The sequence below is a fragment of the Rutidosis leptorrhynchoides genome, chromosome 1, assembly GCF_046630445.1.
Source record: "Rutidosis leptorrhynchoides isolate AG116_Rl617_1_P2 chromosome 1, CSIRO_AGI_Rlap_v1, whole genome shotgun sequence".
Taxonomy (NCBI): Eukaryota; Viridiplantae; Streptophyta; class Magnoliopsida; order Asterales; family Asteraceae; genus Rutidosis; species Rutidosis leptorrhynchoides.
In genome coordinates this window covers 707,232,765-707,254,633 of record NC_092333.1, presented here as the reverse complement: position 1 = coordinate 707,254,633, position 21,869 = coordinate 707,232,765, and the positions used below count along the sequence as shown (strand labels likewise).

At 35.9% G+C, this 21,869-nt stretch overlaps 3 long non-coding RNA genes across 4 annotated transcripts; all 3 read left to right on the top strand.

The window, feature by feature from the left end:
• The first annotated feature begins 5,651 nt into the window (after positions 1–5,651).
• LOC139886186 (uncharacterized) lies at positions 5,652–6,320 on the top strand. Its single transcript, XR_011772306.1, has 4 exons — positions 5,652–5,740; positions 5,954–6,058; positions 6,150–6,197; positions 6,264–6,320. It is a non-coding gene; the product is annotated as an uncharacterized lncRNA (long non-coding RNA).
• Positions 6,321–6,479: 159 nt separating this feature from the next.
• Positions 6,480–8,273, top strand: LOC139886185 (uncharacterized). 2 transcript variants are annotated; one of them, XR_011772305.1, is made up of 4 exons: positions 6,480–6,618; positions 7,336–7,561; positions 7,686–7,761; positions 7,998–8,273. It is a non-coding gene; the product is annotated as an uncharacterized lncRNA (long non-coding RNA). The 2 variants fall into 2 exon arrangements; XR_011772304.1 differs by lacking the exon at positions 6,480–6,618 and having other exon boundaries at positions 6,632–7,561.
• Positions 8,274–8,361: 88 nt separating this feature from the next.
• Positions 8,362–9,255, top strand: LOC139886184 (uncharacterized). The gene is made up of 3 exons (XR_011772303.1): positions 8,362–8,468; positions 8,573–8,653; positions 8,732–9,255. It is a non-coding gene; the product is annotated as an uncharacterized lncRNA (long non-coding RNA).
• The last annotated feature ends 12,614 nt before the right edge of the window (positions 9,256–21,869 follow it).

Genomic DNA, 21,869 nt, shown 5'->3' with positions numbered 1-21,869 from the left:
TAAGAGTTTAGAGAGAGAGAGAGAGAGAGAGAGCTTGATTTGGAGAAGAAGGAGTCGGATTCTGACCAAAGCTCGGGTTTTAAAGTTGTTCATCTCGTTCACGGCTACGTTGTGGTGGTATTGGTACATTTCATCGGCGAGTTACGGATTATTTCGGCTGCATTCATCAAGGCGACAAGGTGAGTGTTAATATCCTATGTGCATATGTATGTGTAGGATGGGTGCGGGTTGGGTGAAGTGGTTCTCGGTTATAGAGCTCACTTCACATATAGGTGGATTTGATGGACTTGTGTATAGGTCCAATTGGCACGGTTGTGCGTTTTGGTTGACCACCTTTGGGGAGGTGCACACTTGTGTGTACTTTATCACATGAACTTGTGATGTGGAGTTATATAATCCCGATGTAGTGGGATTGGTATTGAGTTACGGATGAGTAACCCCGATGATGTGGGTTTTGAGGAAGTAGTGAATCTCGGGTAGTGCGGATTCATGATGACTCGGGTTGTTCGGTCATCTTATTGATGAGGTAGTGAATCTCGGGTAGTACGAATTCACTAAGGCACGGGTAGTTCGGCCAACCTCGGTTGTTGAAGTGGTGAAGGAAGTGAATCTCGGGTTGTGCGAATTCACTAAGGCTCGGGTTGTTCGGCCAACCTTTATGGGTTTAAGGTTAAGGGGTTAACCTTGTTGTATTATCAGATGTAATTTTTGTATATGCGTATATATACTTATTGTATGTTGTAGCTAATCTTACGGATTTGGCTTGGTGGTACGCTAGGTATAACTTTGCTTAGTTATGCTCGGATTGCGGTATGTGTTTACTACTTGTGTGTTGGTGATGCGTATTCATTTTATGCATATATATGTATGTAGTATATTCTCACTCACTAAACGTTAGCTTACCCTCTCTCTGTTTATATTTTTATAGATTCGCGTGGAGACGGTGGCTTGGGTAAGCGTGGGGACTAGTGGACTTGCGTAGTTCGCTTTAGAAGACTTGCTTTTGGATTTGATTAGGATTGGGTAGCGTATCCCCAATCACCATGCTCGGTCTATGTTTTATATTAAACTAAAATGGGTCGAAATAGTCACTTGACGTAATTTGGGTTGATGTGGGTCCGGTGTTTTAAAACTCGATTTTATTATGAAAATCTCTTAGTTTTAATTATTATAACATGTTGTGAAAACCGTTTCGTCTAAAAGTGTCGGGAAGCGAGTTTTCCGCTCGCTTAAGTTGGACTCCGGCGACAGCCCCTGGCAGTTCATTTGGACGCCGTCCAAATAGCTGCCCTTTACTACTGGACGCCGTTCAGATATGTGGACGCCGTCAAGATGGTCTGTATAAAAAAAAAAAATTTGTGTTTCGGTTGGTTAACGGGTTGGGTCGTTATAAGAAAAAAAAATATGATGAAGCACATACCTTCTACATATCATTAGCATGTAATAACACAGAACGGTGACAAACCATCTTCTGCGTTTTGTAATCGACATCAAATCACCTTTGATATTTTACATATGTACTTTTTACATGACAATGGTAGTCCTTATTTAGATATACACATCAATCGAATTGTTAACCAAATGATTCAAATGCTATTTTATATTGAGAAAAACAAAAAACTTGCGAAAGCATTTCATCAAACACTTGTTAAGCACTTCATGAATCACATGTTATCAATCATTCAGAATTTGAAAATAACAAAGGTGATAAGATCACATTCAATTCAGTTTAGTTCTGCATGATCACAAATGGTGGAAATTAGGAAACTCTGCATCAAATAGCATGGCTGAAGCTGTTCGAGGCAAGTATCCACATGCGGTTTCGAGTAACGGAAAAAGAATATGGCAAGCTTTGGAATGGATGTGCGGATATCTACTATGGAAAAACATGAACCAAATGGGTCTTTAAAGGTACAAGTTGGACTCCATCCGTGATTCTAAATGAGATACAAATCAAGTCTTTTGATTGGATTTCGAGAAGGATTAGAGATGTGTGTTTAGATTGGCACTCGTGGCTTTTGAATCCTAAATGAAGTGTTCGTGACATAATTCCTGCAAGTTTTAAAGTTCACCCACTGCAACTGTATTTATGTCCAATTTCGCGTATATTCTCTTATGCTACTTGCAGCTGCTTGCACATGATTAGCACGTGATCACTTAACCCGTGACAATACTCATTTGTGTATATGTACTCCACTGTGATGCTTTAATATATATTACAGTATAATTAAATAGTACGGAGTATTTTTTTATTTTTTTAATGGTAATGGTAATAATGGTAATGGTAATGAATAATTTATTTTGAGATTTTTTTCTAACGTATTTCTTACTGTTGTTATTTTCGACAGTTGTTGATAATAAAATCAGCAGAAATTGGTGCATGTTTGAGACGGTTGTACCTTGTGGGGCGGTGGTTGTACTTACTATGGAGAGGTTGAGAAGTGGGGGGTAGTCTGGTAAGTTGTTATGTAGGTTTATGGGGTACTTTGGTAAGTTGTTATGTAACATTAAGGGTGTGTTTGTTTGCCTCTTAATGGAATGGTTCAGCGCTGAATGCTGAACCATTCAGCATTCAGCGCGTTTGTTTCTGATCTCTGAATGACATATGGTGCTGAATGGTTCAGAATTCAGTGCTGAACCATTCAGAGCTGAAACGCTCTCTTAACCATTAAGAGCCTAAATTTTTTTTGTAATATTCTCCTCAAATCATATCATGAACAATTAATTAACAAGTATATTGAATTTTTATTCATGTTACACGTTAATAAGATAATCTTACTCAGTTCATATTGTTGATTCTAAATGATTATCAAACACCTTAATTTCATTCAGAACAAACTTTATTCAGAGGCTTTGAATCATTCAGATTCTGAACCATTCAGCGCTAAACCATTCAGTTTTATCAAACGCACCATAAGTTCTGGTTGGTTGTTAAAGTGAGAAATAAAAGTGTAAATCAAAATGAAAAATGAGAAAAGACACATGATGACGAACGAAATAGTAAAAGTTTGTTAAATATGTAAAATTATGTTATTGATTCATGTGGTTTTACTCAAAACTATACAAATAGTCTTTTCTTTTTAAAATTATATACAGGTAGTCCATGTGTTCCTAAAATGCGCATAGGTGGTTCTAAACCTCAAGCCAATAGTTAACTGATGGAATAAATTAACTGTAATTATACGGTAGTCCATGTGTTTCTAAAATGCACAGTGTTGGTCATAAACCTAACGCTATGTAGTTAATTGATGATATAACCACCATGCATTTTACAGATTATAGAGACAACCATTATTATTTTAAAAATAAAAGAATTGTCGGTATAATTATACATAAATCATAGGAACCAATAGTATAATTAACTCATAAATTAATATACTACTGTACTAAGGTTGCGTTTGATAAAACTGAATGATTTAGTGCTGAATGGTTCAGAATCTGAATGGTTCAGAGTCTCTGAATGAATTTAGTTCTGAATGACAATAAGCTGTTTGATAATCATTTTGAATAAACAATATAAATCAATTAAATCAACTTGTTATCATTTAACATTAACACAAACTTCAATATACTTATTTGATAAGTGTTCTGGATACGATTTAAGAAAAATATTACATAAAATTTAGCCTCTTAATGGTTAAGAGAGTGTTTTAACTCTGAATGGTTCAGCACTGAACACTGAACCATTCAGCACCATATCTCATTCAGAGGTCAGAAACAAACGCACTAAATGCTGAATGGTTCAGCATTCAGTGCTGAACCATTCCATTAAGAGATAAACAAAGGCACCCTAAGTAAGTACCGTAGTAGATTAAAGTATTACCGTGGGTAAAACTAAAATTAGAACTTTGAATTTGACCTACGGACCAGCGTTAAAGTTACGCAACCATATCTATAAATACACGTCTTTCCACATTCACTTGGTATCTCTCACTATTTCTTCACGTAATCAAGGTTTTTTTTTTTTTTTTTCGGTTTAATTTCGTTAAGATCTTCAAATTAGGGTTTTTGTTTTTACATTATTAAGGTCTTCGAATTTTTAGAGTCTTTTCTTTTTTAGGTTTTAAAAAGTGAAGGTTTCTGTCTTGTTTGATTCCGATTAAATCTTTGAATTTAGGGTTCTTTTTTGTCAAATTTTAAAAAGTTGGAGTTCATGTGGTGATTTTTGTTAAAGTTTTGGAAATTAGGGTTATTATCTAAAGAAGTTCTACATTTAGGTCATGTGTCCTGTGCAGTAGGTGCTAAGTTATCACAAGAAGAAGAAGAAGATACGGATCGAATTAGGTTCTTGTCACTCTTTTCTTCCCCTTTAACTCCGTTAAGATCTTCGAAATTAGGGTTTTTATTTAATTTCGTTAGGTTGTAAAAAGTGAAGGTTTCTGTCTTGTTTGATTCCGTTCAAATCTTTGAATTTAGGGCTCTTTTTGGTCTTCAAATTCTTGTAAGTTGGAGTTCTTGTGTGGATTATGTTAAAGTTCTGGAAATTAGGGTTATTAAAAGAAGTTCTGCGTGTTATGTTTGTTATTTTATGTGTTCTTTTGTTCTATCGAGAGGAAAACACATGGCTAACTGAATATTATAATCACATGGACACAACAGGTACTAATGTTGATTTTTAATATCTTACGATCTGTGGGTTTTTTTCTAGTTTTTTGGTACTATGTAAATAATTGTTGTTAAAGCTTATGTTTGTAGGAAATGTATACTAATGATTCTTCTAATTTGCTACTGACGAAGGTGTACTATTGTAATGGTGAGTTTATGTTGCAGCTAATAGTATTACTTTTTCTATTAGGTATATATATGTCTTGGGTTATATTGCAGTTGCTAGTTAAATCTGTGTGTTCTTGCTGAGTGGGTCAGTGCATCCATTAACTAATTTTTTATCTGAAGTTGAGTCACTGGTACTTAGGCGCATTTTTATTCTTTCGATTTTTAATATTAGCTTTATCTATAATTTATATATATATGAAATATGAATATGGATATTGTTCAATATTTTAGGTCGATTAAACATTTTTGTTTGTTATTTAAGGCAAAGAAAAGGCGCTTAGTTACTTTTGTGGAGATTACATTGTATAATTCTTAAAGTTATATACATGGCAATTCTCTTGTTCATTAAAATTATTACTAAAATAATGAATGATACTTCTATTTGTCTGAAAGATTCTTATATTTTGTTACTACCGAAAGGTTTTGCTATCATATGGGTGAGTTTCTGATGCAAGGTCTACTAGTAAGATTGCTTATGTATTATTTTTATACGTCTTGGTTTCAGGTAGAGGATACATGTTTTATGCAAACTACAGTTGAGGGCCTTAAAACAACTTCTTGTCTGAATGGTCACACTATTTTGTCCTTAAAATATGCAGTAGTCTTCAAGACGAAAATGACAAACTGAGTATTTGCATTTGCAAGAAATATCAACCACAAATACATGTGGTAAATACGTGTGGTAGGTGCCAACACACAAGTAAAAATGGAATTGAGTCAAATTAGTCCAACAGTAGGAAATGTGTATACGCAACAGATACTTACGGATATATGTTTTGGGCTCAGCTACTTTCGTGCAAACACAAGGTTAAGACCTGAAACCATATGCATTAGTCTTAAAGTTCTTTATATACATCTAAGTTTTGCATGTAGGTCCTAAAAGTCTTTTGCAGTAGTCTTTAAGTTATCCGAAATAGAAGATAATGAAGGATTAGTCTGGAACTACATTCAAGCCCTGAAACAAAAGGTTAAGCCCTGAAACTATTTGCAGTAGTCTTTGAGTTCTTTATATACATTTAAGTTATCTAATGGAAGCTTTTGGTCATTATCATATTGATGTTTTTTTTTTTTTTTTACATTTTAACAGTTTTATTTTATGTTTCCCAAAAGCTAAAGTTCTAAGAAATTCAAGTTTGTATACATCAGATGTTTTACATTATTGATGTTATGAATTTTACAGGACTGTTGAAGAAGTGATCAAGACGACAATTGTCACAAAAATAAACCCGCATCAGGGAAAAATTGAACGGTTATGGAAAGTCTGTTCGGTCACTGCTTCAACATCGTATTCTATCCTCAAATTGTTGACTACTATGTGTTTCGCTTATGAGTAAGTAATTATCTGTTAATATATGTATCTTCTTTAAACTATGCAGACACAATATTCTTGAAAGCTTTAAACGGTGCACTCAACATGGATGCATGTAAGTTAATAGAGTCTTGGAGTATGCCAAGATTTGAAGGTCATAACTCAGTTTTTAAATGCTCAGGGATAAGTAGCACATGCACATGACGAGCAGTTTACTCCAATACCCTATCTTGTTTACCCAAGAACTGACTCATCGCTGCCACCGTTTCTTTAAGTATCCCAACTGTGTAATCTTGTCAACTATTAAATTCTTGAATCCGAGATAAAGATATATAGATTGGGCATATGGATATTATTTATAGTTGCTTTTTTGGTCACAGGAATCGAGAGGATTAATCAAGCGTATATAAGTGTGTTCCTCTTTTTATTCAAATTAAGCAACATCGGTGAAGTATCGGTGTTTGTTGGATGTAGAAGAGATCATGTACATACGGCTAGTGGTATGAAAGTAACCTATCAACCATGATGTTGCACGTGTAAGCTTACTTTGTTTGATTTCAAGATTCTTTTAGTAACTGGTGTATACTGCAGTTTGTATAGTTATACATATATTGTAGTTTGTAGACCAAGCACATTCCTAGAGTGAAAAGGGATTAAAAGACTGTAAACGGATATACATCATGCCATTTGAACATAGGTTAAAGTTATCATATTGTGCAGGTATATTTTGCATTATATTTAATCATTCTCGAAACTGTATTCAACGGTTATCATTCCTATCTCCCGCCTTAAGTGTCTAAGGATAAGTAACATGCACATGACGAGCTGTTTACTTCAATACCATACCTTGTTTACTCAATGATATCTAAGGACGCTTTACTGGGTGACATCTGCTCCATGTTTTGCATATCCTTTATTCTTCAAAGCTAAAACGGTTGCACTAGACATGTATGCATATAACGTTAATAGATTTTTGGGCTATCTCAGGATTTGAAAGTTAGAACTCAGTTTTTAAGTGTCTACGGTAAGTAGCTTGCACATGACAATCTGTTGATTTCTCAGTTTTTAAGTGTCTATGGTAAGTAGCTTGCACATGACAATCTGTTGATTTCGATACACTAATTGCTGCCGCCGTTTCTTTCAGCCTTCCAACTATGTAGTTTTGTTAACACTTTAATTTCTTGAATCTGAGTTAAAATTATATCAATTCGGCATATCGGTATTTGATTCTAAGTTGCCTTTTTTGGTTACAGGAACCCAGAGAGGGCTAACTCGGATGAAAAAGTTTTTCACGGAGATTTTGTATTTGAACTCTCTCCCTGTATCTTATGAACAAATTTGGGGCTGAATTTATTGTTAATTAAGTTTGATAATTGATGGTCATTGAAAGGAATAAAATTATTTGCAATGGAAGAATTTGAAGCTTAACTTTCAAAAACAATACTTGCGATAGTATTGTCATGAGATTTTTGGTTGAAGGTTAGTACTTCATTTCCCTTTTTGGTAAGTGAAGTAGTGATTGTTCGATGCTCACTTTTTTTATTCCCATACTTGCGATATTGTTTTTACATTAATAAAATTAATTTGTTTCCTCTTGAAGTAGTGATCAAGAGGGCAAATGCCAGCCAGCCAGCTGAGAGTGACCTGTAGTGCTGCTTTATGGGATGGCCCATGTTAAGGTATTTTTATCCTCAGATTGTTGACTAGTTTGTATGGCTCATGATGTTGCGTGTGTAAGTTTACTATTTTTGATTTAAATTTTCTTTTAATAACTGGTGTGTATTGCAGTTGGTCTAGTTATACATGTATTGTAGTCTGTAGTTCAAACGCATCCCCTAGAGTGAATAAGGATTATTTTTTAAATAGATAGGCGTTATGCCATTTGAACATAGGTCAAAGTTTTCATATTGTGCAGGTATATTTAGCATCAATTTAATCATTCTCGATACTGCATTCAAAGGTTATCTTTTTTTTTTTTTTTTTTAACGGCGAATTTGCATCGGCGGATCATTTATTTCAACGACTCTCATCATTTGCACCCACACACGCTAGAAGGAAACTCCTACCCGGTTTGCTTGGCAACTAATCGCAGGAAATTGGAGAGAAAACCTTCCGCCCCCGGGAATTGAACCCGGGTTGCTTTTCCACACTGAGGCTTGATACCGTTGAAGCAAACGTTCGTTGGTTGCATTCAAAGGTTATCATTCCTATCTTCCGCCTTATTGTGTACTAAATGCTTGTTCTGCACTATTCTCATTTGGGTTGTATTGTTTCTCTTTAGATCTGCTTTGCCTGGGGGATCTCCTCTCTTATTTCTATTGAAGAGGTGTATATATTCCTGGATCTGGGGATTTGGGATTTTTGGTTTGATCAGTCATCTAAATTTGTTAGAATCTATATCTTTAACTTCTGATAATCTATATCTTACACGTATCTGTTTAAATATTTATATTTTGTTGTAAAGTATAAGTGTAATATATTCAATGGCAGATTGGTTATCTGAAGGATCAATGCACACATATCATCTTTTTCAACCTTTGGGAGGATGAAGATTTTGACAATGATAAGGATGTATGTTAATTACTTCCTTACGTTTTTCATATCATTTTGTTTGTCTGTACCCCGCCAATAAATATTTTTTGTATTTAGTTTGACAGGACATTCAAATTAGGGGAGATAATCGGGATCCAAAGATGATAGAGATGGTAAATGAGTACCCCAATTCTCGTCACTTTTTAAATTACCGCTGCCACTTCCTAAGAGTATAATTTCTTTCTTTATATCCCAACATTTTGAAACATGGAATGTAGTTCAACTGTTTTGTTCTTGGATTAACATATTTTTTTTACTGAAACCATTATGTGGTTACTCTTTTTTACCATCATAACCAAGTTAGAACATTACATAAATAAGTTGAACATTACGCATAATCTTCATTTTGTTTATGTCCGTACAAATGAAGCTGGAGAACTATGGAAGCAGGTCAGAATTAATGCTATACCATTATACTTCTATTACAGATTAGAGACGAATAAAATTTATTGTTACGAGTATTTTTTAATTCATAGTATTGATTTGAATATCATATTAGTTGTTTTTTTTTTAAAACTTTGCAGTTGGTTGTTTTTTACAAATAAACTATTGGATTATATGATCATTACATATATCATAAATGGTCCCTGCGTTTTAAAAGTATCTGTTGTACGTACCAACTTTTGTATTACAAGTATCTGTCGACATTTTAAAATGGAATATCGACCGATTCATCGTTCATTTCTGATTCGTGATCTTACTATATGCTATTTGTAAAATTTTAATATTGAATATCTGATGATGATAATGATTTATTTTGTACCTGTGATAATGATAAGAATCATCATGTTCCTAAACCACCTAATTGAAAAAGTATGCGGATTTTTTAAGCAGTATGATAGATTTCTCAAAGACTAAAATTGAGACGGTCACCTTAAGGTATATCATACTTTGCATATCATAAACAAAATCTTCAGGGGGGTGACTTACCATCATTTAAGCGGTTCGGACATATGTGTTATTAATTAGTTGAAACGGGTGATCTTCATTACTTTGAAATAACCATGTGTCTTCGCAATTTTTTTTTACCTTTTGCTTTAATATCCAGGTGTTGTTTCTTTTGTATTTTTTTTTAATATGTAATTCTGCCTTTTTTTTATTTATTTTTTATTATTGTAAATTGTAATAAATTCAAATGAATGTCTATCATGCACATTTAACATTGAATGTAATTTGCAGATTATAAATGCTGACAAATGTTGCCAACATCATAATTAGCATTGACCTCTTTTTGAGATGCTGTTTTTTGGTGTCCATAGTAAAGAAGTAGACATGGTACAAATGGGATTGAGAAAGAACTCGTTTTGAGGTGCTGCTTTTTTGGGTTTCCCTTATAAATAAGTTGTTTTTGTTGATATATATTTTCTTCAAACCATGCAGACACAATATACTCTCAGTCAGCATAAAGTTTCTCTAAGCTGTGGTTCCAGTGATATCTAAGAACGCTTTACTGGGTGACATTTGCTCCATATTTTGCATATCCAGTCATTCTTGAAAGCATTATACGGTGCGCTCGACATGTATGCGTATAACGGTAAGTCAAAACTCAGATTTTACGTGTCTAAGGATAAGTAACATGCACATGACAAGCTGTTTACTTCAATACGATACCATGTTTACTCATGAACCGACCGTTTCTTTCAGTCTTCCAACTTTGAAATTTTGTTAACTCTATAATTTTTTGAATCTGAGATTTTTATTATATTAATTTGGCTTTTGGGATTGTATGTTGCCTTTTTTGGTTACAGGAATCCAGAGAGGGTTGATTCAGCTGATAAAGTTCCAGTGAGTTTTTGTAATTTGGACTTTTTGGTAATTCATTGTGTTGCTGCTTTGTTGGGATGACCCGTGTTAGGGTATTCTATTATATTCTATTATATTCTGATTTGGGTGGTTGTATTGCTTCTGTCTAGATATGCTTTGCTTGGGGGGATCTACACTTCCTTTATTCTTTTTTGCATTCACAAGTTCATGTACTTCTGAAATTTGGTGGAGCAGTATAGTATATCCAGGGATCTAGGGATTTGTTTGATCAGTCATATACAAATCTGGTTATTGAGGTGAATTCAGTAAAGAGTCGAAGCTAATAAATTTGGAAAATAAAGTGGATGGGAATTGTCTTACTGAGATTTTTAATCGCTCCTTAACATTTTTATTTTTATTTTTATATAATATAAACTATGTTTATATTGCTCCTTGTGTCAGCTTGCTGAGATGGCCTTGCCTTATCTGTACGGTCACTGCTTCCTCAACCAAGATTTCGCCCATGTAAGTTTTACTTTGTTTGATACTAAAATTCTTTTACTAAATGGTGTGAGTTTACTTTAGGTGTTGTACAAATTTTGGACCTATTTTTTTTTTACAGGACTGTCGTAGAAGTGATCACGAGGGAAAATGCCACCAAATGCTGGTTATTCTGTTGACTAGTTTGTGATATATCAAGTGTTTTTTGGGATACTTTTTGGGGAATTAGGATGGTCCATGTTAAGGTATTATATTCTATCTTCACAAAATACTGCTTCCTTATCCTATTAAGCATTGCCTTGTAGCGCTGATTTTTTGGGATGGCCCACGTTAAGGTATTATATCCTCAGATTGTTGACTAATTTGTGATAAATCAAGTGTTTGTAAGCGTGTTCCCTTTTCTCCATAAAATGTGAACAGGGAGGCGTCATACCATATGTATCTAGGTCAAAGTTTTTATATATGGTGCCTTAATTAGTCACCATTCTCGTTTTGGTTGTATTGCTTATGTTAAAATATGTTTTGCTCTGAAATTTAGTGGACCACTATCTATATCCAGGAAACTCTGGATTTGTTGATCAGTCATATACTTCATTTGTGAGTATCTAAATTTTTTATCGTCCTGATTACAACTAAAATCTTATCTTAATTTTTACTATACTCGATAAATGGTTCTTCTTAACCACTTGGGCATTGCTCAAATGGCCACCGGGACCTAGTGAAGCTGTAGGTCTCGGGTTCAATCCTTGGTAATGTCCTCTTGAGCCTAATTAGGATTTACAGTGGAAGGTGCTTTACCTGGTATCGGGGTTACGCCTGGGTTCCCGATGTCTGAGGTTTACCTGCTAGGGGGAGCCAATGTGCTATTTCATAGGAGGGTTCATCGTTACCTAAAAATGGTTCTTCTTTTGTTAATTTCTTAAACCGTGAGTATCATATTTTGCATCGTCGCTAAATGCATTTGTTGATCAATTATATACTAAATTTGTCAGTATCTAAGTTTGTATGCTGATCGAGATCTTCTCTCTTCAAAGCAGATTATCGACCTAGAGGGGTGACATCGATGGCGGTCGCTGTAAAGGTATTGCCATTTCCGATATGTATATAACTCAATTATCACTTATCTGACTAATTTTAAAATAATTTTGATATTTATATATATAATTCGGTGTAGTGATGGCTCATCGTTTCGATCCCAATTCTTTCGATGAAGGAGATGATGTTGATCCATTCGCTGCAAGTCAAAATCATGTTATTTTTAATTATAACTATATTATACGACTTTTAACATTATACTGTTTTTAGGCTTCAAGCTAGGGTTTTAATTTTGTACTTTACTTGCATAATCGACTATTATTATTTACTAGCTGATGAAAATTTACTCATTTTTTCTTATGTATCGTTGACCTAATTTTGGATCTGGTTTTGTGATAGTTTATTGTTTGATGGATGATTTTGAACAAGGTGGTGGTTTTGATTTTGATGAAAGTGAAGTAGTGAACATAGATGAGGAATTTGTTAGTAGTGTGATTTGTTTTGTTATTGATTATTACTCCGTACTAGTTTTACTAGTATGAATGTATTATATGATTTGTGCTATTACTTTTGTTTTGTTTTGAACAGATGAGGTTGGTTCGAATTCAGGTTAGAAAGGTAAGAAAAAGATCATGGGTTGATTATAAAATGAAATATGTATTTCGATTTTGTTGGTTTGTATCTGAAAAGGTTTGCAATATTGGGGAGTTGGCTTTATTTTATTTTTTTAAATTAGGGTTTGCAATTTTGGGGATAAACAAGTTGAGCAAGAGCAAGGTTTCAGATTCAGATGAAGAGGAGGCTAAAAAGACAAATTTACCCTCACATGCAAGGCACATGTCAAGTATTAACGGACTTATTTAACAGAAGTTTGACAGAGTGATGCTGATTGCAATTTTTGAAAAACAAAGGATTTTAAAAGAGAAAAAAAAACTCTAAGGGCGATGTTAGCAATATGGGGTATATTAGAGGGATCAACTGAGCAAAAAGGTCTAAATTTAAAGACATGGTAACACATAAGCACGTAACGGCTAATGTCCGAATTCTCCCATACAATCAGATCCTCTACAGTTCTCATGCCTAAAGCTTTCAACGTGTCCTCCATACCAATTACATACTTTCTTGTATCTTGACTTGGCTCCTGAAAATACTTCTTAATACTTCTTAATCAAACGCGTCACTTCTAAGTACTTCACGTTACACAGAATTTCATCTCAATACTACATAGCATCTTCAAAATCAGATTCATTCACAGGCTCGACATCAACCACATTCAGAACCAGAAGAGACTCGTGATATTTAAGACGAGAAAGAAGTATGCAATCATTGTGCCCTGCAATTATAAGTCCAGATGAACTCAAAATAGAATTGTTCTGCATAGTTTACTGTCTCCGATACATAGGTGTGACCTCTCCAAGGAGGTCTTACGCAAATATACTTGTCGTTTCCCACGCGTTTATAATTTTGAAGATCGAATGTGGAGACGACACGCCTATGTTTCGGTGTCAGTTAACTTTGCAGAATAGTTTCATCTCCAACTCAATGTTTCTGGAATTATAATTGTGCGCCATGGTGATTGCATAACCAGCTCTTAAATATCACGAGTCTTTTCAAGTTATGAATGTGGTTGATGTCGAGCATGTGGGTGAATGTGGTTTTGAAGATATTATTGTCTTGTGATAAAATATTTTGTAACGTGGAGTATATATAGGAGACACGTTTGATTAAGAAGTATTTGAGGAGCTAAATCAAGATGCAGGAAAGTATGTAATTGGTATGGAGGACACGTTAAGCATGGAAGCTGTAGAGACTCTGATTGTGTGGGAGAATCTGGACTACCGGTGAAATCATTATTAAGCATTCAACACTGACTTATCGATTCTTCCATCCACGAGGTTGCCCGTGTAAGTTTATTATGTTTAATTTCAAAACTTATTTAGTAACTGGTGTATATTTGTTTATAATTATCAGTTAAGTTATAACTTATAATTTAATATACACAAGAAAACTAATGCATCAAAATTTTGTCGGTCATTTCGGCTCATGTGGTCATTTCTCCCCCAACTAGGGAATTTTACCAATCCTTGACATCACCCTTTAGGGTCCAAATAACTCGTTAGCATCCTTAAAAGCAGTTCCACTGAACTGACATGGTCTCGAACCATGTTATGGAATTTCCCCTTGATCTCGAAATCGGTTTTGATCTTTATACAGCTTGGTCAATCCATCTATGAAAGCGTGTTTACAATACAAAGTCTACTGTAAGTTGACCTAGCTTACATCTCTTAAAGTGTTCTTATTAAGCTAATTTATTTCTGTACCCTCTCGACCATCAGAAATAATATATAACCTGAACTGATCCATTGACAAACCCCATATGTTGAAATGCCCCTCTGTTTGAACTTCTAACATTATCTATGTAATAACATCACCTTTATTTATGTTGTTGCTATCATTTTTAAGAAGCCGTTTAACATTCTTTACCTTCTTTGAAATGAGAGTTTTCGTCTCGCTTTTCTTTTTGCATCAGTCCTGCTTACATCAGTTGCTGCTGACAAGTTGATTCGGCCCACGGTATGATTCAAACCATCAATCCGTATTAGTCTTATGTATGCGCGGTTTCTCACAACTAGAGATGGTCGTGTGGGATGATAAGTGGTTGGGCTGAAATGCATTGACTGTGTTTGGGTTGAAACAGTGATGGTTAGCATTTGTTGCACACACCAGGTTGGTTTGGGTTGACCCAAAATAGTGTTTTTTATACTATTAGACAAAACTTTGTAAAAATAAACGCAAGATCAAACACAACTCAAATTTGACCCGTTTACTTAAGAAAATGGCATTTTTACTGTTCCGTTCTGATACAGGAACCCAATTTTGAAGGGAATGTTTTCGGGTGGGTCCTCACAGTCATCGGGTCTAATTTTCTTTACTTCTTAAGTAAATTGTTTACATAGGATATCTCTGTTTTGTTTGACCGAGGGACAACATCAAGCTAAAATAACTAGAGATGGTCATATGGGGATGATAAACGGTTAATGCCGAAAAGTAGTGAATGGGTTTGGGTTGAAACAGTCATGGTTAGCTTGGGTTGCTCACACCAGGTCAGTTTGGGTTGACCCAAAATGCTGTTTTTCTACCATTAGGTAAGATAAAACACAAATCAAATCAACCCATTTACTGTTTTGATACAGTGATACAGGTAATTAACAGTCCAATTTTGAAGGAAATTCTTTTGGGTGGGTCCCTCACAGGCATCAGGTTACTCTTCTTTACAAAGGATGACTGTTGACACAAAATCACTAAGACCTTTAGCGGTGGCGTGTTGCCACCAACACCGGCCAACACGCCGTGTAGTGGTGGCGTGCCGCCACAAAAATCGCCGGCGTGCTTCAAGTTTCAACCGGGCTTCTGGTACGCGTGTTGGCTACTTGGTCGACGTGGCCTCCTCCCAGCCGCAAGAAAATGCAACGGTTGTTTGTGTTTTTTTTATATTTTTTTATTTTTTTTATTTTATTTCTCAACTCTATATATAACTTCAAACACATATATCAAACACAACAAAATCAAACACTTCTATATCTCTTTGTATACACACCAAAATCAAAATCAAACACAACAAACAATGTCTCATCCGAGTGATTGGTCGTTGTATAACAACATTATGACGGGCACCGGTGAACCGACTAATCCGGGCTCATCATCTTCATCTCGACCTTCATCTCTTGGTTTTGCCAACTATACTACTAGCTCGTTTAATATGAGCGAACAACAACTTGAGCAACACATCCAAAGATTACAGCAAATCCAAAAATTACAAGAGATTCAAAGAGAGCTCGGTCTAAGCCCGCAACAAATGTCACAACTTCAAGGTGAAACTCAACCACAAACCCAACCACAAACTCAACCGGAAGATGAGGCCGAACAACCTGGTGGCACGAGGAGAAGAAAACACCAACGAAAAGGAAAAGAAAAGGCACGTGAACCAATCAAAAAAGAGTTTGGACATCGGCCGAAGAGGTTTGGTTAGCGAGATGTTGGCTTGATGCGTCCGAAAATCCGATCGTCGGAAACTCTCAAAAATATCAATCTTTGTGGCAAACTGTAATGAACAAATTCAACAATAACGAGCACGGATGGCATCGAAATGAAGATGCGTTATCAGGGAAATGGCGTTATGTGGACAGGGGGTGTAAAGCTTTTCAAGGTTATTATGAGGCGGAAAAAAGAAATCCAAGGCGTAGTTGGAAAACCGAACAGTGCTTTTACGAGGGTGTGGTAAAGGCGTATGGTGCAAACGAACAGAAGACGTGGGCGTTTAAAGAAGCTTGGGAATTTTTAAAGGACAAACCAAAGTGGCTTGTGCCTGCTGCGGTTGGTGGAACGGTTTATGGAGGTTTGCATGATGAGGATGACGATAACGTGGTACGAACGATTGATATCGCGGATGATAACGTGAACGTGCTTTTAGGTGATGATCCGATTGAAAGGCCGATGGGAAGGAATCGAGCAAAGAAGGTGGCTAGGACTTCCGCATCTTCCGACGCAACGCAAAGCTCTCGTTCAACAAACTCTTCAAAGTTTGATGAGTTATGTGACAAAGTTAACGAGTATAGGTCCGAAGTTGCACAGAAAAAGCTTCAAAGTTTGATGTTATTTTTAGGATTGTAATCGTTTTTTTAATATTAATTTTAGTGTGTTTTATTAAATTAATTTGTTATTATAATTACAAAATAATTATATACACTAATTAAACAAAATAAATTAAATGCAAGAAAAATGAAAACAAAAATTAAAAAATACCCCAACACGCCACTCAGCACGCCACCCATTACTCAACAATCTGACAGCACGCTCATCAAGCACCCCACCCCACCCAGCAACACGCCCATCAGGGGCTTCAGGGTTAAAGATGGTCCAAGGAGTATGGGGGTTCTAAGGATGACTGTTCATTTGATCGACAATTGAAGATCATTCCCACACAAATCAACAAGTTTTATCTAAAAAATAGGGATTCTAACCTTGAAAAGCCTATAATATGGATGATAAAATCGGATGAATATGATTGACTATGGAAGTTATTCGCCATTTGTATTTCCTGTTGGAGGCGAACAAGGGATGTTGAGAAGAAAATGGGCGGGAGCGATAGTCGATCATAGAGGGTTGAAAGGTCATTATCGAAATTTTTAGGTTTCATATAGTCATAGAATTGACTGAAAGGATAAATATGAGTAGTATATGGGTTTAAATAGGGTAGATGTGATATTTTGTTATTAAGATGGGTAAATACGTTATATTAGCTATTAGTTGTATCATGTTGATCTTTATGATCTATTTATAATATACATATATTTTCGCCAAAGAAAAAAAGCTATTAGTAGGGACAAATAAGATAAAAACTCGTACGTTAAATTATTACCGTTGCTAAAACTAAAATTAGAAATTAGAACGTTAGATATTTGACTGTGACTTTGACCTGTATTATAACCAGCGTTAAAGTTACGCAAGCCATATCTATATAAACAAGAATTGAGGGTTCGCGCGTTGCTGCTCTAAGGTTTATGCGATTTTAACGCAAGCTATCGATTTAGACGGCACATTTTACTTCATGTATCTATCAATGTGTATAATTCAGTTTTAAAACACATGTCGAACTATAAGCTCAAATAAACACAAAGACATAATATCATATGTGTTTTTCCACAACAATAATATGACTGCTAAGTACAGTGCAAATCATGATGAAACAGAGTATATTTGTCCAAATCTTCGTTGAAATCTCAATATTTCTGTTGTTTCGGAGATTATGGAGATTGAAATATGATGAATAGGAGGTTTGTTGCCACGAATTTGAATAAAACAAAATACCTAGGATAGAATGTGCCAAGAATTTGAGAACTTGAAAAGATGATGTGTTGCAAAAATTTAGTTGCTGTATTTTCTTCAAAGTATTCCTTTTCCACATAACTCATTTGTGTTTGTACTGCATTATCATGTACCTGAAAATAATCTAGTTATGAAGAAACGAAGTCTTATATCATTATTGAATATTAGTCAGTTGTTACCATTTAAAGATAGCATTGCAGCATTCACACACACAATTACAATCTCCAATATTGCAATACCATTGGGAAACTTCTACAGTCAAGTCAAAGCAGAAATAAAACTCATAATGAAAAATGTTAAACAAAAAATATGCATTAAGCAAAATAACATTTTCTAAATTCATAAGATGATGCATTATTATGCCAGTTCAAAAATCAAAATATGGATGAAGAAAAACTTTTTATAAATGAAAAAAGATCTAACAATAAAGAGCTTAGAACTAACCTTGATCGAAACAGTCATTCTTGATTGGATTTGACACATCATTAATTTGAGGATGCAAATGACCTGTAACAACAGAAGAAAAAGGAAAAAATTATAAACTAATTAGTAGCAAAATGCATAAGTTTAAAAAAACCAGTGATGTTTTATATTATTTTGGTTTATGTGGTTTTTTTAGCTGATTGCCGATCATCCACCTCCTTAACATCATTTTTAATCCCTGTAAAATAATTTTATCTCTCACTGATGATGATGCATCATTACATTAACGATAACTATAACCACAAGTTACAAATTTCAAAGATTTTAGTAGACTGACCTTTTTTCTGTTTCATTAACCAATCCACCAATCACCGAATCATTAACGTTTTTCCGAGTGTTTCGTGATGCAAGGTCCCAGTAGACACTTCTTCTGAAAAATTAGGTTACCCCCGTAATGGCAGACCAAGTGCCTCCTGCAATATATGCATTTTATCGTACGCCTAAATCCTCATCGATAAATACAATTTAGAAAAACATAACATAACTTTTTTAATAATCAGATCACAAGTGCTAATTTCATTGTTTGAATAGTTGAACATCAATAAAATAAGATATTTTAATTAGAAATCCAAAAATCTAAAACGGGTAATACCGTGCCACTTCCAAGACTGTAAGAATTTCTTTGGAGCTTCATCGCTTCACTTACAGTTATCATCCATCATTAACCTACCCTGTAAATACACAAATAGAATAGATTGAAATTAAAATCATTAAAACACAACAATATAAGTAATACAATTACAACATGCTAATTGATAACATGATGCTCATATAATTAAAGGAAGCAAATTCTAGAAATGTAAGACCCTGATCTCAGCTAAGTGGGATGCCATCCAGATTATTGGACGCTGTCCAGTAAAGAAGGGCTGGACGCCGTCTAGACCTATTGGACGCCGTCCAAATGGTCTGATGGGCCAGCTAGGAATTTGTTTTAAATTAGAAAGGGCATTTTGGTCAATTCACTTGGGTGTCGGTTTGGAGCCTTCAAGGCTGATTTAGATCCCATTTGTGGATCACATTTCACCCACACAAACACTCTCAATTATTCCTAGAGAGAGAGTAAGAGTTTAAAGAGAGAGAGTGAGCTTGATTTGGAGAATAAGGAGTCGGATTCTCACCAAAGCTCGGGTTTTAAAGTTGTTCATTTCGTTCATGGCTACGTTGTGGTAGTATTGGTACATTTCATCGGCGAGTTGCAGATTATTTCGGTTGCATTCATCAAGGCGACAAGGTGAGTGTTAATATCCTATGTGCATATGTATGTGTAGGATGGGTGCGGGTCGGGTGAAGTGGTTCTCGGTTATAGAGCTCACTTCACATATAAGTGGATTTGATAGACTTGTGTATAGGTCCAATTGGCATGGTTGTGCGTTTTGGTTGACCACCTTTGGCGAGGTGCACACTTGTGTGTACTTTATCACATGGACTTGTGATGTGGAGTTATATAATCCCGATGTAGTGGGATTGGTATTGAGTTACGAATGAGTAACCCCGATGATGTGGGTTTTGAGGAGGTAGTGAATCTCGGGTAGTGCGGATTCATGATGACTCGGGTTGTTCGGTCATCTTATTGATGAGCTAGTGAATCTCGGGTAGTACGAATTCACTAAGGCACGGGTAGTTCGGCCAACCTCGGTTGTTGAAGTGGTGAAAGAAGTGAATCTCAGGTTGTGCGAATTCACTAAGGCTCGGGTTGTTCGGCCAACCTTTATGGGTTTAAGGTTAAGGGGTTAACCTTGTTGAATTATCGGATGTAATTTTTGTATATGCGTATATATACTTATTGTATGTTGTAGCTAATCTTACGGATTTGGCTTGGTGGTACGTTAGGTATAACTTTGCATAGTTATGCTCGGATTGCGGTATGTGTTTACTACTTGTATGTTGGATGCGTATTCATTTTATGCATATATATGTATGTAGTATATTCTCACTCACTAAGCGTTAGCTTACCCTCTTGTTGTTTACATTTTTATAGATTCGCGTGGAGGCGGTGGCTCGGGTAAGCGTGGGGACTAGTGAACTTGCGTAGTTCGCTTTAGAAGACTTGCTTTTGGATTTGATTAGGATTGGGTAGCGTATCCCCAATCACCATGCTCGGTCTATGTTTTATATTAAACTAAAATGGGTCGAAATAGTCACTTGACGTAATTTGGGTCGATGTGGGCCCGGTGTTGTAAAACTCGATTTTATTATGGAAATCTCTTAGTTTTAATTATTATAACATGTTGTGAAAACCGTTTCATCTAAAAGTGTCGGGAAACGAGTTTTCAGCTCGCTTAAGTTGGACTCCAGGGACAGCCCCTGGCAGTTCATTTGGACGCCATCCAAATAGCTTGGACGCCGTCTTGCCCTTCACTACTGGACGTCGTCCAGATATGTGGACGCCGTCCAGATAGTCTGTATAAAAAAAAATTGGTGTTTCGGTTGGTTAACGGGTTGGATCGTTACAAGTGGTATCAGAGCATGGTCTAAGGGATTTAGGCGATTTGAGATAGGTGCCTAGACTTAGACTTTTGTGTGTGCTTATTTGTTGCGGGACTTGTAGGTGAACGGGTCGGACGGGGACTTGGTTAGTGCCTTAGCGTGTAGGTGAACTAACTAGGATTGTGGCTTGTGTTGTGATGTAATTCTTGCGTGTATTTATATCGCGTAGAATTTTCGTTGTGTTGGTTTATATCATCGAGCGAGGCGGTCGTTGTACTAACAAGTTGATACGGCGTGTGTGCGTAATAAGGACTTGCAAACCTTATTACGGGTGCAAATCGTGTCTAACAAGTGATGTACAACGAGTGTTTAGCAAGATGGGGCGGTGTTGTGCGTGTGATTTTATACGTTCGTGGAATAATCGTTTTGCACTCTTTAGAATAACGACGAGAAACGGGATCGAGGCGGGCAACGATGAGTTTAACACTAGGGTTGCGGCCGCCGTGGCAGAGCAAATGGGTGCGTTACGAGAAGATATGGATAGGAAGTGTTCTGAATTTCGAAGTAGTAGCGAAATGGAACGTTGTCTTAAGAGGTTCATGAGGACTAAACCCCCGATGTATGACGGGAAACCGGATCCTTTGGTAAGCACAACATGGATCTCGGATGTCGAAGGGTATTTTCGCACTGTTGAATGCCTTCCGGAGAAGAGGACACGACTCACTACTAGCTTGTTGCGGGGTAGGGTGAAAGATTGGTTGGACGGTAAAATTGATATTGTTGGTGGTGAAGCGTTTATGGCGTTATCGTGGGACGATTTTAAGAAGGAATTCTTCGAGGAGTTCTGGACTCGAGCCGATTTGTCGGATTTGCGTAATGAGTTGAGAAATTTACAACAAGGATCTATGGACTTGAATACTCTCAAGACGACCTTTATGGCGAAGGCTCATTTTTTCCCGGAGTATACTGGGAATGATCTTATGTTGATGGAAGATTTCTATCGAACTTTGAATGATGACTTGCAGAACAAAATTAGCGTTGGTCAAGTGAAATCGTTTGCGGAGTTATTCGCCATGGCTAGTGGTTTTGAATCGTATTCACGATCGAAGGTTAGGAACCT